Below are 6,625 nucleotides of genomic sequence, written 5' to 3' on the forward strand. Positions count from 1 at the left end.
TCTCTCTCTCTCTCTCTCTCTCTCTCTCTCTCTCTCTCTCTCTCTCTCTCTCTCTCTCTCTTTCATGATTCTCAGATACAATATGGTTGCTCCATAATTATCCTAATTTATTTTGCTTTTATATTTTTGGTTGCATCATTTCACTTTCTGCTCTACCATTTAACAAATCAGCACACATAAACAGAACCACAGAAGTTGTTCTGTGGCTCAAGTGGTAGAGCACTTGCCTTGATTTGAAGAGCTCAAGGACGGTGCCCAAACCCAGAGTTCAGGCCCCACAACTAATTTTTTAAAAAAAAGAATCTAAATCCTTGATAATTCTTGGAACAGATCTGACTGAAATCAATTGAATCACACTTTTCCTGCACAATGAAAGAAAAGGTCCAGGCTGGGAAAGCAGCTAGAGAAGGCAGGCAGATTTTATCGGTGACAAAACTTTGTGGAAAATGGTACAGAGGATTACTTACTGGAGATCCACTTGCACTGGAAGCATGATGCTGAACTATTGCTTGCTGATTCTGAACTATTGCTTTGATCATTATATTCTCCAAGAAGAAACAATGAAATTTAATTGATATCAAAGGACTACTAATGCATTTTGACTTCTCATTAAGCATCTTCAATCATCAAAATCACCTGAAGAAAATAGATAGGCCTACTTTTTTTTTTTTGGTCTGGTCGTGGGGCCTGAACTCTGGACTGAGCATTGTCCCTCAGCTCTTCAGCTCAAGGATAGCGCTCTACCACTTGAGCCACAGGGCCACTTCCGGCTTTTTTCTTTTTGCTTATGTGGTGCTGAGGAATCGAACCCAGGGCCTCTGGCATGCAAGGCAAGCACTCTACCACTGAGCCACCTTCCCAGCCCAGGCCTAATTTTTTAGATGGAAACAAGTGTTTAAAAAAAAACAAGAATTTAGGTAGTCATACAAAGGACTTCTATTTTACTACTGCATTATACATTTTTTTCTAATGTTGGTTACCAATAAATAATGGATCTATTAGAAAGCTCTTAAAGCTCATATATTGAATAGTAATTTCTCTTACACTATATCTTTGTATTTCCCAAATCATTTACATAGTAGGCTTTGTTTCCTATTTTCTCCTTCTTAGAATAAGCTGCATATGAAGACACCACTGTCCCTCATTTTCAGTCTGTGCATTTTAATACGGAGGAAAATCTTTCCTCTGCTCTCTATCAATTCAGTACTCCTCAGTTACCACAATTTAAAATAGTAAAAATGGAAAAAGAGAAAATAAATCATGGTGAAAAAACATGCAGAAAATTCACCGGATTTTTCTGACCATTTCAACCTACGTGAACTATTGGGGAAATACATGGACACCTCATTCCCACTGGTACTCAAAGTCTCTGGTTAGGCAATTCTGATGAAGACAAGGAACAAGATCAAAACGTGAGGAAGGTATCAATTGCAAGAAAATAATGGAGAAGAATCCATGCAAATTTCTTCTTTGAGATGCTGAAATTAATCGGCTTACTATACTGCCGAGACTACTTTCCAAAAAGGCCACTCATATGTATACTAGAAATGAGGTAAGTATACCCCTCTTCATCGGGAATCCTAGAGTGGACATTTTGACATTGTCCATGAGTTGGTAGCTCAAGGCAGATATTCATGCAAGAATTCTGAATGGCTTGGCACCCCTGCACAGTGCGTATATGTGGAATAATACCAGAATGGATTCTTTCTTACTTCATCATGATGCAGATACCAATCCCCAAACTAAAGGCCTCTTGACCTCCTTAAATATTGTTTCTTGGGATAGAAATAGCAAAGATACGCTGTATCTCCTTCTGTTTAAACATGATTTCAAACCGGACTGAAGAACAACTTGGAAGAAACTGCATTTGATATTGCCAAAAGCATAAGTATGTATCACTAACTCTTTGAAGTTGTGGATGGCTGTACAAATTGTTCTCCTATGTAGTAATGGTTTGGTTAAGTTTCTTAAATTTCAAAAGTGCCAGTCCATCCTTTCTGTCCCTACAAAATATTTTCATAATACAAAATAACAGCAAGATCTTAATTTAAAAATTTATGGATTCCATGTTATTCTTCCACGTGAATTGCCTGACTTTGATGTCAAAATGTATTCAAGAGTTGTTTGTATGCATCTATAATGATTTCTGCAGAGTTTGTGATTTTTTTAATTTTATCTTATCTGTTGAAAAGAATAGTATAGAAATTAAAGATATTCCTGGTGATTGTCTGAAAAAAGTATCTATGTTTGTATAAAGTCCATAATCTATTTCATTGTCTTCTAGATATAATATTTTGAAGTCTACATTGTTTTATAATATATAGGTTCTTTAATAAATGTGTCCTTTCAGATTACATTCCATATAGGAAAAGTTTAAGATTCCTTTTTCCTAAGCCTTTATATTATTTTATTTCTTTGGGATAAAAAGATAATGTTATCTAATTTCAAGTATTTTAAAGGTTATGCTATGTAAGGGCCTTTCGAAGGTGAAAGTTTAATACACTGATGTCAAACTAACCTTTAATTCTATGAATTACAGGTTTTGTTACACTTGTATTTTTCTAATCAACTTTTTAATAACTATTTTTCATTGCATTTGAAGAATGAAAAATATGGAATAATTCACAAATTTTCATGCCATCCTTGTGCAAGTGCCATGTTAATCTCTGTATTGTAATTTGTGTAGACCTGCTGCTGAAGCATGGAGTATCCTCTAAATTTAAGTAGTTAACGATGTAATCTTTATACACGCATATATCCTTGGTTGCCTATTTGTAACAAGGAACCTTTATTGTTACTAAAAATGCTATTGATCTTATTTCTCTAAATTTCTTTGTATAGTGGAAAAAACTTATATTGTTTGGTCGATTGCTCATATTTGCAATTTTTTGTCAATGACTATTTTGACGTTTTCATTTTAAATTTGATCATATTTTGAAGCCTTTATAGCTAAGTTCAAAGGTAATGGCTTTTCAAGTACTTATTTATCAACTGAGTTAGCTTTGTGGAGCTAATGGATTCAAAGTAAGCCTTGCTTAAGAGCTACTTCTAAACTTCTGCAGCTTAAAATTTTCTAAATGAGGTCTCAGTGGTACAAATGTCTTTCTGTCCCTTTACCCTTCTTCCATGTAGGAACAGACCAACCAGAATATCTTACCTGACAGCATAGATTGTCTTACTGGAACAAAACTAATCTTAGTTACAAGGGTTCATAGAGATATGTACACTTCAGACTTAATTCTTCAGAATAGAAGGTATTTTATCAAAATATAATTGTTTATTATTCCTATCATTTCAAAACTAGCTAAAGCCAAGAAGGTAAAAAAATGTTCATATTCATGTTTACTTAATATTCTGGCCTGTCTACCATCCAACCAGGCAGGAACTTGCACTACTGACTTTCTATCACCAAATATTTCCATAACTCCTGAAAAAGTCCATATGTTTTTCCTCGATATTAGGCTTAAATTGGTAATGTTTTAATCAAAGAGTTTCCTCTTGCCTCCAGGCTGTAAATTTACAAATGGTAAAGTTTTATGTCTAACTCTACCAAAAACTGAGGTAGAGATAATGGAATAATACTTTAAAACACAGTTGCCTTTGATGCCCTAACCACAACGGAACATTGCATAACAATTTCTTCTATTATATATACATATATATTTTATATTTATATGTGCTGATCTTAAATTTCACACAGTGAATCTTACTAGAATTCATTGATAATTTGACAAATAAATTTAAAATTATTCCCATAAATAGATTGGAACATAAATAATTAGGTTTAGAATATATATTAGAATATAAAAAGTATCAATGCAATGTCTTCGGTATAAACTTGTATTACCTTCTAAGTGTTCTTGGTCTTCTGAATTCACATAGTAAAAAAAAAGCAGTATTGTTTTCCTCTAATCTAGAAGAGATTTTACACTGCTGATGTGTTTCTTGTGTTAACTCGCTAGTCCCAAAGTGTTTTTTTTCCATATTTCTGAAGCGTTCTTACTGATTATACCCAAATTTTTGCTGATATGATGCCTAAAAGCTATTATTCTTCTGCAGTACCCATGGGTATGAGGATATCAGGTCCCAGTTACCTGCATCATCAGATAACATGGGCAAGACTTCTCACCTTGGCCCATGCAACATTCTAAGAGAAAGTAATTGAAGACCCATCTCATATTCTCATTTCCTATAATATTTCAGTGCCCCAATTCCTTGCAGGAATTAGCAGTAAGCAATTGTGAAATGTAAGGCAACTTAAAATGAAAGATGAGATCACAAAATATGACAGAAAGTACTGTAGTTCAAACTTTCAATTTACAGATGACCAGCCCATATGAGTAAACAAAATCACAAATGTCACAAGATTATTTTAATACCCCTCTCCTAATGATGAATGGAAGATTTCAGTCCAGCATAAGTAGGCCGAAAAATAATTCCTGAATGTTAGATCCATAATTGTTCTACCAAGGCTAGGAAATCTTGACTTGGAGTTCAAATATAATTTCGAAAACCATTAATTGAGAAGACCCTTAGTACTTCAAAACACTGATACTTCAGTAAAACTTGGTTCTGTAGTCTAAAAATGTTGTCATTCTCAAACCAATGATAACATACATTTAATCTCTTGAAAGTATATTCCTTTTCAAATAAACTTTTTATAATCATATTCACCAAAATAACACTTGACAAGTAGATGATAGTGACATTAAGTTTTTCAAGTGTAGGAATCAAGTTACAATAGAGTTGATTTGTTTACCCAGCACTAATGCCAAATAAGTTCAACCATTCAATAAAGTGTAGAAATAGTATCTCGCACCATTTGCGTTGTTCAGTAGGTGCCTTCCAGAAATGTGTTAAATACATCAGCCTCCCATAATTCAAACCCAAATATTAGCTAATAAAGTAAATTTCATCATATAAGAAGGTACATTTTAAAAAGTCACTAATAGTTGCTTTATCATGTGTTGCCTTATCATATATTTTCCCTATCTGTCTAACATAGTAACAAATATGACTTTAAGTCTTGAATATGAGTACTGATCAGAGATGTGACAAACATAAAATCTGTCTTCTATTGCTATCATATTCATCTACAGTAGTAAATTTTAGTTTTCTTCTTTTTCCAAAATTTATAGGTAGTAGAAAATATCATCCCATGTAAAATAAAATAATCACACACCATTGTACAAAGCCTTTTATAAAAACTGGTAGTTAGCTATAAATTCTAAGTGATGTTTAAACTTTCTTGTTGACTAAAGATTAATCTTCCAAAACGATGAGAATAAAATCATGTCTTGGTGCTTCACGTCTCCAGTCTTGCAAGTTGTTATTGCAGATGAATGAATTATGGAAATATAAGCTGACATCATTTCAAGTATATGTGGGATTGAAACTCCTTGGAATGTATTAACAGACAGTTTAACAGAACGACTATCAGGAAGTTGAAACCAGAAAGGAATAATAGTAAAGACATAAAATGAATGAAAAATGGAACAAGGGGCAAGTACAGCTAGAATACTCAATGTACACATGTAATAAAGGAAGTCCTAAATCTGCAATAAATCTTGGAGAAAGGGTTGGTTGAGAATGATAGAAGGAGTGACTCTGATCCAGGAGCATTGGACAATTAGGTGGACATATTTAATTGTAACACAAATGCACAACCTTTTGAAATTCAGTTAAAAACACAACTACAAACAAAAACACACAAAAATCACAACCAAACAGCAATGCTTAGAGAGTATGTATATGAGCTCACAAAATTTTAAGCAGTTAATGAAGGGCAGTCATGGGAAAACAAACAAAGCTGTCCAAAGAGGGCAGTTTGGGGTAGGGGAGAATCTTGAACAGATTTGAATAGATTGTCAAAGGTTATAAATCACCTACATCGACTGCAAATATTTTCTTCTGTGAGTATTCTCTTTTTTTGGGGGGGTCCGGTCGTGGGGCCTGAACTCTGGGCCTGGACGCTGTCCCTCAGCTCTTCAGCTCAAGGCTAGCGATCTACCACTTGAGCCACAGCTCCACTTCCGGCTTTTTTCTTTTTGCTTATGTGATGCTAAGGAATCAAACCCAGGGCCTCAGGCATGCAAGGCAAGTGCTCTACCACTGAGCCACTTTCCCAGCCCCCACTCTTTGAGTATTCTTTATCTGAACTGGTTACTCCAGTCCTGAGCTACACTTTATAGCTTGTGAGGATAGAATGGAAGAAACAAGGTCAAGATCCCATTACACCACTGGAGAGAAAACAGTCCTGTATGGGTTCTCTCACCTTTCTTCACTACCTTCACTACTCTTTTCTCATACTTTTATTAAAGTAAGTGATTTTGAATTACATCTTCCCTTCTTTTTCAGAGAATTACTGTTTAGTAATTAAATGTCAATTCACAAATTTTGATGTCTTTTTTTAAAAGAACTTTGAATTTAAATTCCATTGCACCCTTGTTTCACACAGTGAGAGTATATTTCCTGGGTAAGGACAATTCTCAAGAGAACCTACAGGATTTACAGCAAGGTTTGTGAGGCTTGTTTGTTTACTGTGAAAATGAGCCATATTCACCCACATTGCTCCCTCTCAACTAAGTCTACACGGATTTCTTTGCATGAAAGCCTATTTTCCCAG

The 6,625-nt window shown here is 34.5% G+C and overlaps 1 pseudogene; it reads right to left on the reverse strand.

Moving 5' to 3' along the window:
* Positions 1 to 2,606: 2,606 nt before the first annotated feature.
* On the reverse strand, positions 2,607 to 2,703 carry LOC138821417 (U6 spliceosomal RNA; annotated as a pseudogene).
* Positions 2,704 to 6,625: the final 3,922 nt, after the last annotated feature.

This window comes from Dipodomys merriami, unplaced genomic scaffold, assembly GCF_024711535.1.
Source record: "Dipodomys merriami isolate MVZ:Mamm:240054 unplaced genomic scaffold, mDipMer1.0.p SCAF_914, whole genome shotgun sequence".
NCBI lineage: Eukaryota > Metazoa > Chordata > Mammalia > Rodentia > Heteromyidae > Dipodomys > Dipodomys merriami.